This window comes from Myotis brandtii, unplaced genomic scaffold (genome assembly GCF_000412655.1).
Source record: "Myotis brandtii unplaced genomic scaffold, ASM41265v1 scaffold115, whole genome shotgun sequence".
Lineage (NCBI taxonomy): Eukaryota > Metazoa > Chordata > Mammalia > Chiroptera > Vespertilionidae > Myotis > Myotis brandtii.
The window spans coordinates 14,450,427-14,461,141 of NW_005353967.1; the positions used below are offsets into that span (position 1 = coordinate 14,450,427).

The following is a 10,715-nucleotide window of genomic DNA, read 5'->3' on the forward strand; positions in this document are numbered from 1 at the left end:
GGGGCTTTGGTGCTCACTGAGTCTGCTCCTTGAGTGTGTCTCTTATGGATGTGAAGAGTTGTAATCCGTTATCATCTCCAAGGAGGTGCAAGGTCAGCCACTGTCTGGGGCCACCCTGCAGGAGCTACAGAGACATCTGCAGATTCCTCCTCTTTGTATGGGATTTGGAAGTGCCCAGACAAGGCCCAGCTATGAAGCAAGGCCACTGCTGCTGCCAGGTAGTGGGCTTTCTTTTGGAATCTCTGGGGCTGTCTGACCCAGATGCAGTTTGTTTTAGGCGAAAGGACAGGCCATTCATATGCAAAAGCCTATGGGCACAGCTTGAGTGGGGTTGTAAATTGGGTGGGGAAGGGTCTCTGGGAATCAGCAGGGCGGAGCAAACAGCAGTGGCTTCCCTGAACTGGAGAAGTCCCTGGTTCTCCACATCCCGTGTGCCCATGCAGGAACAATGATTACTGCGGGCACCTCTAAGAGTAAGCTGCCCTCACGTTCCTGTCCCAATGCCAGTCAGTCCAGTTTCTCCCTGTATGTGTCTGGGTTCCCCAGAGTCTTGCCCATAACTGGAATTCATAGCAAGCGGGAGCTTGTATCTCCCTCCCAGTTTAAAGAACAGCACATCCAGGTGCCAGCACTTTCTGTGCCTCCACACCTCTTATCGGTCTCAATGCGCTTTCTTCACCACTCTGGTTGTAGAATTTCCACTCAGCCAACTTTCCCGCAGTTCTGGGTGGTAGTTGTTCTGCCGTTTAGTTGTAATTTTGATGTGGTTGTGAGAGGCAGCAAGTATAGGTGATTACCTATGCCGCCATCTTGGTTTCTCTCCATAAAAGCGTTCTTGCTGATTGGATGAGATCTCTCCTTGCTCTGACCTCTCATGTACTTAAAAAAAAAAGGGAGACATAATTGACATATAGCACTGTATTAGTTTTAAGTGTACTCTCATGCACTTAAAAATTTGCCTATTCTAGGCAACTCATATAAGTGGAATCAAACAATATTTGATCTTTAGTGTCTGGTTTATTTCACTTAGCATAATGTCCTCAAGGTTCATCCATGTTGTAGCATATATCAGAATGTCTTTAGTTTTTAGGGCTAGATAATCTATATATATAAAAGGCTAAATGACTGACCATTCATCCATCTGACCGACTGGTACATATGACGTGCACTGGCAATTTAAAAATAAATGTTGACTCGTGCATGCACGATATTTGTCCCCATCTGACACTGGCCTACCATTTAAATTAATTTGAAGACAGTTTCCCGTGATGCCAGTATTTGTGATGACTATTAATAAATCACAAGGACAAACTCTAGACAGTGTAGGAATATTCCTACCTGAACCTGTTTTCGGACATGGTCAGTTATATGTTGCTTTCTCTTCAGTTTGAAGAGCGTGTGACATTAAAGTTAAAGTTGTAAATATTTCATCACAAGGGAAATTAGTCAAGGACTCTGAAAGTGTTTTCACTCTTAATGTGGTATAAAGGGAGATATTAGAATAAGTTTAATCCATTTATCAGTCATTGTTTTTATCAATGTTGTTTTTATATCATGTTTTTGTTTCTATATCATGCCTTTATTGTTGTTATATCATGTTGTTATTAATTTATTAATCAATTTATATATTATTTTCATATACATTTTACTAATTTTCTTTCATCTCTGACACTTCTATTATAGAGAAAGGGCAAATAGCAATATTAAAATATTTCTTCTAATTAACTTCCTTTTAATGTGCACGAATCCATGCACTGGACCACTAATATTCCATTATATATAGATATCACAATTTGCTTATCCAGTGGACATTTGGGTTGTTTTCACCTTTTGGCGCTTGTGAACAATGCTGCAATAACTATGGGTGTACAAATGTTTCTTCAAGTTTTCAATTCTTTTAGGCAAATACCCCAAATTAGGATTGCTGGATCATATGGCGATTCTATGTTTAACTTTTTGAGGAACCTCCATACTGTTTTCCATCATGGCAGCACCATTTTACATTCCCAACAGCAGTGCACAGTGCTCCGATTTCTCTACATCTTCACCAACACTTGTTATTATCTGTTTCTCACATTATTCACATCTTGCATTACTGTGGTACAGTTGTTGCAATTAAGAAAGTAATACATTATTACTAAAGAAAGTTGATAGTTTACATTAAGGTTCACTCTTTGTGATGTACAGTTCTATGGGTTTTGGCAAATGCACAATGTCATTTTTCCACAATTACAGTATTGTACAGAACAGTTTCACAACCTTAAAAATTTCCTGTGCTCCACCTATTTATTCCCCTCTCGCAGAACCCCTGGCAACCACTGATTTTTTAAAAATATATATTTTATTGATTTTTTACAGAGAGGAAGGGAGAGGGATAGAGAGCTAGAAACATTGATGAGAGAGAAACACCGATCAGCTGCCTCCTGCACACTCCCTACTGGGGATGTGCCCGCAACCAAGGTACATGCCCCTGACCGGAATCGAACCCGGAACCCTTCAGTCCACAGGCCAACGCTCTATCCACTGAGCCAAACCGGCCAAGGCAACCACTGATTTTTTTATTGACTATAGGTTTGCCTTATCCAGAATGTAATAGAGTTGGAATCATGTAGTATGAAGCCTTTTCAGATTGCCTTCTGGCACTTAGCAGTATGCATTCAAGGTTCTTCCATGTTTTTTTGTTTTGTTGACTTGATAGCTCATTTTTTAACTGCTGAATAATATTTCATTTTAAGGACATAGTACAGTTTGTTTATCCATTCATCCTATAGAGGACATCTTGGTTCTTCTAGTTTTTTACAATTTCTCCTGCACTTTTAACCTATTTTCATACTGAAAATATTTTGCCTTCTATTAAAGTTTTTAATGTACAAGTTTCATCAGTCCCTACCTCCTCAATTCTATTAGATGATACATTTGTGACGGCAGAGCCTAATGTCTTTCTCACATGGTTAGGCGTAGGGAGTGACAAAAGCACCTTGCCCATAATCGGAACTCAGCAAATGCTGTTCCAAGTGAATACGTTTTTAGATTTCTCACCCTGCTAGAGAACCTGGGGCCTTCAGGGCAGCGTTTTCAGGCTCGTGGGAGTAGCAGGCCTGGTTAAGGCAGCTTGTCATAGCATCAGTAAGACTTGTCATCATCTGTTCTTCAGGGGCAACCATGTTAGCTCTGCTAAGGTTGAGATAAGACATTTCTCACACCAAAGAAATGATCAAGTTCAGCTTTTGGTTGAGTCTCCTGCTCTGATATTTGCGGGGCTGGCCTGGTAGTCATGAGAGGTGCTTGAAGTAAGAAATATGGGTTCTGTGGAACTGGGGCTTATGCAAGAAGCCCATGCTTGCCTGTGGGGACCCAGAGCAAGAGTGCAAATGGGCACTCCCTTCTTGCATCCTCCCTGGTTCCATCTATTCTAGCACCATGCGGGGCATTGCAAACATAGTCGAGGAAATCCGAGTCTGAACGTGCAAATGCTCTGGCCACAAAGAGCCTCCCCTGGGTCACCAAGCCTATGGGTAGGCACATGAGTAGCAGTGAAGTTTGTCCATAGAAGGACAGATCCAGGAAAGGGCCGATAGAGTTATGGCAGTGGGCCCCAGCGACTGGGGCAGGGAATCCTGCACACCTCAGGGTATGGGCTGGAAGAGGAGGCATGAGGTCTTTGTGGGCACATCCCCTTAGCTCCATAAACTCCTCCTCCAGGTGAAGGGCCAGACCAGGGCCTTCCAAAGGGGAGGGTCTAGGGCAGGGATGGGGAATGTCCAGCCCTCGAGCCATATAAAGCCCGAGAAATCATTTGGCCCTGCCAAAGCATTAGGGGTGAGTTAATTAAATGTTTGACCAAATATAGCAGGCTAATTTTTTTTTTTAAATTAATAAATCTTTTATTGTTCAGATTATTACAGATGTTCCTCTTTTTTCCACCATATCTCCCCTCCACCAGGTAGAGGTGCTTGAAGTAAGAAATATGGGTTCTGTGGAACTGGGGCTTATGCAAGAAGCCCATGCTTGCCTGTGGGGACCCAGAGCAAGAGTGCAAATGGGCACTCCCTTCTTGCATCCTCCCTGGTTCCATCTATTCTAGCACCATGCGGGGCATTGCAAACATAGTCGAGGAAATCCGAGTCTGAACGTGCAAATGCTCTGGCCACAAAGAGCCTCCCCTGGGTCACCAAGCCTATGGGTAGGCACATGAGTAGCAGTGAAGTTTGTCCATAGAAGGACAGATCCAGGAAAGGGCCGATAGAGTTATGGCAGTGGGCCCCAGCGACTGGGGCAGGGAATCCTGCACACCTCAGGGTATGGGCTGGAAGGGGAGGCATGAGGTCTTTGTGGGCACATCCCCTTAGCTCCATAAACTCCTCCTCCAGGTGAAGGGCCAGACCAGGGCCTTCCAAAGGGGAGGGTCTAGGGCAGGGATGGGGAATGTCCAGCCCTCGAGCCATATAAAGCCCGAGAAATCATTTGGCCCTGCCAAAGCATTAGGGATGAGTTAATTAAATGTTTGACCAAATATAGCAGGCTAATTTTTAAGTTGATAATTTTGTCTGGCCTGTGAATGATGTTATAAATATCCAAATGGCCCTTGGCAGAAGAAAGGTTCCCCGCCCTTGGTCTAGGACAAAGGTTGATTGCCCAGGTCCAGGTGAATACTAAAATAGACTTAACTGCGATGCTCAGGCCAAAAAACAGGCCAAACTCAGGACAATACATAGTGAATCAGAAATTAATGTACTATGTGGAAAAAATCTGTAGCTTTGTGTTATTATCATTATTATATTTTCATCACAAATGTCACCTGCAACGTGAGTGGGCAGCAGGGGTAGGGTGGGGGCAGTGATGTGCTGGAGGGGCTCATCAGAGACAGTTGTTAAATATCCAGGAATCTTGTGGCCAGATGTTTAACTATCATTCTGTTTAGCTACTATTAGAAATTAAATTATATGAGCTTACAATTAAATAACATTTATTAAAACAGAGATAATTAACATACAAAACATTACTTCCTAATTATTTTACTATTACCTGTGTTCTTGGAGTTATTTCCATGCACTGTGTCTGCATGGTAGAAATACTGTATCATGATGTTATTACTGGTACACATTTCTTCCCAACTCCACATTCAGTAATATCACATTGGTACCTTGGAATTGACCACAGTACAAATACATGCACCACAGAAATTGGCAAACACCACAAATCAGGGTCCCTTACTCTGTTGCCCTCCTTCAGGCCCAGGCAGAGGCCTGTGCATCATTCTTAACCTCTGTTCTTGGCTCTTCCGAGCCACGTGCTTGGCTCCCAGCTCTGCCTCTAGGCCAGGTTTCTGCCCCAGCCCCACCCTTGTCCTTCTCCAGTGGGGGGACATGTGCACAGTTCAATACCTTGCCAAGGTCAGAGTCACGGGTTTCTGCACAGACCCTGGGGTACACCTTTTCCTGCCATTTCTGTTGACGAAAGAGAATCCTGAAACTACAGGATGAGCTGTTACAAAATGTGCTTCCTTTCAACTGTTTATCCATAGGCATCAGGATGTCCTTGATACCAAGCAGAGGAAGAGGAGGGCAGGAGGGGTGGGCGAGGGAGAAGAAGCTCAGCAGCTGAGTCAGGTAGAAGCTGCCGTCGTCACCCACAAGCCGCTGCACCTAGACTCGGATTTGACACACACACTACACTCAGGTCCGTGTAGCAGGGATAATAGCTTAGATGCTCCCTTATGGTGTTTCTTTTTCTGCATTCTCTCTGCCGTTGTGGCCCCAGGAAAAGGTGGAGATGAAGGCCGCTGCAGGAAGGAGGAGACGGTGGCATAAGAGAGGTCTCTGCCAGGCTGGTGGGGGAAAGCCCGCCCACCAAGGTGGAGATGAAGGCCGCTGCAGGAAGGAGGTCTCTGCCAGGCTGGTGGGGGAAAGCCCGCCCACCTGCCACCTTTGGGAGTGGGGAAGGCACAGGAGGAAGGGGAAGGTGAGGAACAGACACACGGACACCTCTGTGACAAAACCCGTGGGGAAAGTGGCATCGTAGGGGGTTGATGGATCAAAATCATGAGGGCAACAGGGATGGCTATTAGGGCCGGGAAATGCCGTGGGCACCACGTTCTGCCTGTTTGGGGGAGGAAGGGACCAAGACCAAATCTTCTAATTCCTGATCCGGAGCTCTTTGTGACAGTTCTCGGCTTTGCTTTTCTTCCTTAATTTTTCAAAGGTGTGTAATCCTAAAATATGAAAGAGATCAAAGTGAGGCTGCCTTCGGTATGATGGAGTGGGAGCCAGAGCCCCACCCTACCTCACAGTTTCCCCAGGCCCCCGCTCCTCAGGGCACAGCTTGAAAATCACAGCAGTGAGATGTGCTGCCTCTCAGATCCCATACCTTGACCTTGTTTCCATAAATAAAACAGGAACGTTACCATGGCAACCCGACTGTCTGTTTAAATTGCCCTTATAGATCAGATTAGCCAGGATCGACTGTGCCTCCTGAATGCAGAATTCCTTTCCTTTTATAATAAAAGTTTGAACAAATTACAGAATAAACCACTGGGAAACAAGGTCTGAGTCAACGCAATGAAATTATTGTCTGCAGCTCCTCTTAGTCGCCCGTGGGAGGATGTTTCTCAGTGCAACGCGGTCTCCAAGCCTGTGCTCTCCTGGCCGTCACTGCTCTCTTCCGTGGCCTCTCCTCGGCAGGCTCGTCCTTCTGCTCTGCATGTCATTAGAAAGGACACTCCTGTCGGTAGCATCTGCTTCCCCAGGCTCGGCTGTCATGTGACGAGATGCTGTCTTTGGAGATGGACAGATTTTAAATGACACTCCCGAAGCGGGCTTGCGGAGACAGCCCTCCGAGCAGATGTAGACACGGGCCTCACCCAGCGAGGAGCTTATTAAGAGGCATTAGTCAGCCCGGAAACCAGCACTAGTCTGCTGTTGTTCCCCAGGACACAAGAGCAAGGAATTCCTTCCCCAGCAAAACCTGGAGGAGAAGCTCAAGGAGGGTGGCAATGCTGAATTGGTTTGCCCTTTTTTTTAAAAAAAAATATTTTTATTGGGAGAAATAGAGATAGAAACATCAATGATGAGAGAGAACCACTGATCAGCTGCCTCCTGCATGCCCCACACTGGGGATCTAGCCTGCAACCCAGGCATGTGCCCTGACCGGGAATTGAACTGTGACCTCTTGGTTTACAGGTCGACACTCAACCACTGAGCCACGCTGGCCGGGCCTTGGTTTGCCCTTTTGAGTAGGAAGAGTTGAATATGGCTTTCTCCCATGATCCAAGGATCTAGACCAGGGATGGGCAAACTTTTTGACTCGAGGGCCACAATGGGTTCTTAAACTGGACAGGAGGGCCGGAACAAAAGCATGGATGGAGTGTTTGTGTGAACTAATATAAATTCAAAATAAACATCATTACATAAAAGGGTACGGGTTTTTTTTTTTTTTAGTTTTATTCACGGCTGGCCTAGAGCCTTCAGAGGGAGCATGGCCCTGCCAGCCATTTGACTTTGGACTTCTGGTCTCCAGAACAGGGAGAGAATGGAGTTATGTTGTTTTAAACCACCGAGTTCGTGGTGTTTGTTACAGCAGACACGGGAAGCTAATACAGACACCATAAGTGGTTGTGATTATCATAACTATTCCTCTGTGCGGTTCAACCAAAATTCACATCCGATCTCAAGTGAGGGCAGGTTGTGTGCACACGCCCACGGCTGTGCACGAAGATGAACGCCTTGCACTAAGGGCATCCTCTCCCCGGAGTTATGGGGGGGAAAAAAAGAGGAACAAATGTAACCTGAACAATAAAGATTTAATTAAAAAAAAAAAAAATAAATTGTTAGCATGAATTTACAGTTCATCTTTATATGGTGCAAGCTTAGTTTTAAATGCAAATATAAGAGCATTTAAAGTCCCATATAGAGTCACCAAAACCACACAAATTATACTTCAGAGCTCACACATGCATACAGATCATATTCTTAGCAGAACAATGGAAACGCTACCCAAAATGAACTTAACTGTTTCCATTCACTTCTTGATATGTGCAGATTCTACCAACACTCTCTACCTTTGGCTTATGGGCGAGTAAGGAGGGTCTGAAAAGAAAAAGAACTATGGACTGATTGGCCTTTCTTTCCCTAATATGCCATCATTTTTGGAGTAAATGGTCAGTTAATACAAGGAAGTGACCCAAGAAAGAAAGTATGTTATAGAGTGCTTGGTGGTTTGTGTTCCGTAGAAGGCCATTGCCTTCTTTCTCCATTTGAAGCAAGTTCTGGTTTGAAAGGAGGTGTGGCCTCTTGGGGCTGTCCACGCCTGCCTCTGTCATAGATACAACAAGAATAATGTTTTGCCCCTCCCCGCCCTCCACCGCTGCCCTCACTTGCTCAGGCTCCCTGCCCGCCGCTGTCCTCTGTCGGTTCTCTCCTTAGTCCACCGCCTCCTTAGCCGCCTGCCCTAGTCTCCGAGTTTGGGACTCGTTGACCAGCTTAGTCGGCGCAGAGAAGCCGGAGTCGGAGTGTCTCCCGAGTGCCTTTCATCTGAGAAGTTCAAGGCACTTTGCAGAACTTCTGCCACAGGCCGCGCGTGGGCCTTGCAGCACATTTGTAAGCAATGGCTGGATCCGGAAGAAATTGGTGATTGTTGGTGATGGAGCCTGTGGCAAGACTGGCTTGCGCATCGTTTTTAGCAAGGACCAGTTCCCAGTGGTGTACGTACCTACGGGGTTGGAGAACTATGCGGCAGACACTGAAGCGGACGGAAAGCAGGTCGAGTTGGCTTTGTGGGACACAGCTGGGCAGGAGGACGATGATCGCTTGAGGCCCCTCTCCTACCCGGACACGGATGTTATCCTGATGCATTTCTCCACTGACAGCTCTGATAGTTTAGAAAACATCCCAGAAAAATGGACTCCGGAAGTCAAGCGTTTCTGTCCCAATGTGCCCGTCATCCTGGTTGGGAACAAGAAGGATCTTCGAAATGATGAGCACACAGGCGGGAGCTAGCCAAGACGAAGCAAGAGCCAGTAAAACCGGAAGAAGGCAGAGATATGGCAAACAGGATTGGCGCTTTTGGGTACATGGAGTGTTCAGCAAAGTCCAGAGATGGAGTGAGGGAGGTTTTCGAAATGGCCACGTGAGCTGCTCGGCAAGCCAGGCGCTAATTCAAGGAATTCCTTCACTTCTGGCTTCTTTCTAGAAAGAGAAATGGTAACTTTTGTGAGTTAGCCTGTAACTACTTCATAACCGACATGCCTTGCCTGTCATCTGTCCAGCTGCAAGGTACTCTGGTGAGCTACCACTTCAGAGCAGGTTTCATTGTCGTGCCTCTGGAGCGGGCATCCAGTTTTTTCAAAATGTGCACAGCCGGAGAGGCCAGGTTCACCCAGCGGTGGCAAAGTCACAGTTCTGTGGCTTCATGTTAGTTACCTTATAGTTCCTGTGTAATTAGTGCCACTTAATGTATGTTACCAAAAAATAAATATATCTACCCCAAACTAGATGTAGTATTTTTTTGTATAATTGGATTTTCTAATACTGATATTTGTCATCCCCATGGAAAGTGTATTGGTTTTAAAAATAATAACAATAATAATAATAATAAAAGAATAATGTTTGACCAAATATCTGGACACTGTGGCACATAAAGGTGACACATAAAGTGAACCATCCCCCAAGAACATAAGGTGATAAGGTAAAGAGAAGAGTATGTCTGTGCCCATGTAGCCACATAAACTCTCGAGTCAAGGTTAAATCTCATTGCATGGTGGTAATGGTGGTAGTGGATCCATAGCAGGTGTGGTGTGTGTGTGTGTGTGTGTGTGATGGTCTGCATTATTTCTCCACTATTGTCTTCCTAGGGACTGGGCGGTCCTTTGATACAATGTTTGGGAATCTTGAAAGCACAATTGTTAAGACTTGAGGCTGTGGATGCTGGAGCCATGCTGTCTGGATTTGAATTCCGGATTTGCTACCTACGTCCTAACCCCATGACTGCAGGCAATTCACTTAACTTCCTTTGCCTCAGCATCCTCAACTGTCAGATGGTGATGAAAATGGAACCCACCGCAGAGTCTGTTGTGAAGGTTAAACGAATTAAATCCTGTAAAGTGCTGGAACAGCCCTTGATGCTTGATAATGGCTTCTTTTCACAGGGCAGAGACTCAAATATGAAAAGTCTTTTTTTAAAGAATTGTTCAATATATCATGAGGTTTGTAAGCAGGAGAGAAAGAGAAATGAATACCACCACAGCTTGTGTTTCAGTGAAATAATAGCCATTAACAGATGGCATTGGAGAAAGAACAATGATCGAATCAGGGGACATGCTCTTCCAAATGCTGGGACAGATTCTTCCTTCGAGTCTCATGAGTAAAATCACAGGAGAAGTCTGTGCCCCGGGGTTCATTGGGGCTGGGTGGCAGCAGCTCTGTGGGGTTGGGGAGGGCTCTGTGGATCTTGGGGTTTCTTTCCCGGAGATGGAACTGGCTCGCAGGACCAACTTTGGTCTCCCAATTTCTTCTCTGGCTCATAGCTCTGCTTACAGTGGTACTGGCATCTCTGAGGTTGGTAACTTCCTCCTTTTCCAAGTGAACTCGCATGATAAGGGGCATCCTTCAGATTGCATTTTATGTGGCATTCTCAGGTAGGTTGTGGGTGCTGAGATCGGATTTGGGGAATAAAGCAGGAGGCTGGACTGTGTGTGTGTGTGTGTGTGTGTGTGTGTGTGT

The 10,715-nt window shown here is 45.6% G+C and overlaps 1 pseudogene; it reads left to right on the forward strand.

Moving 5' to 3' along the window:
- Positions 1–9,127, forward strand: part of LOC102246794 — a 61,997-nt pseudogene extending 52,870 nt beyond the window's left edge.
- The last annotated feature ends 1,588 nt before the right edge of the window (positions 9,128–10,715 follow it).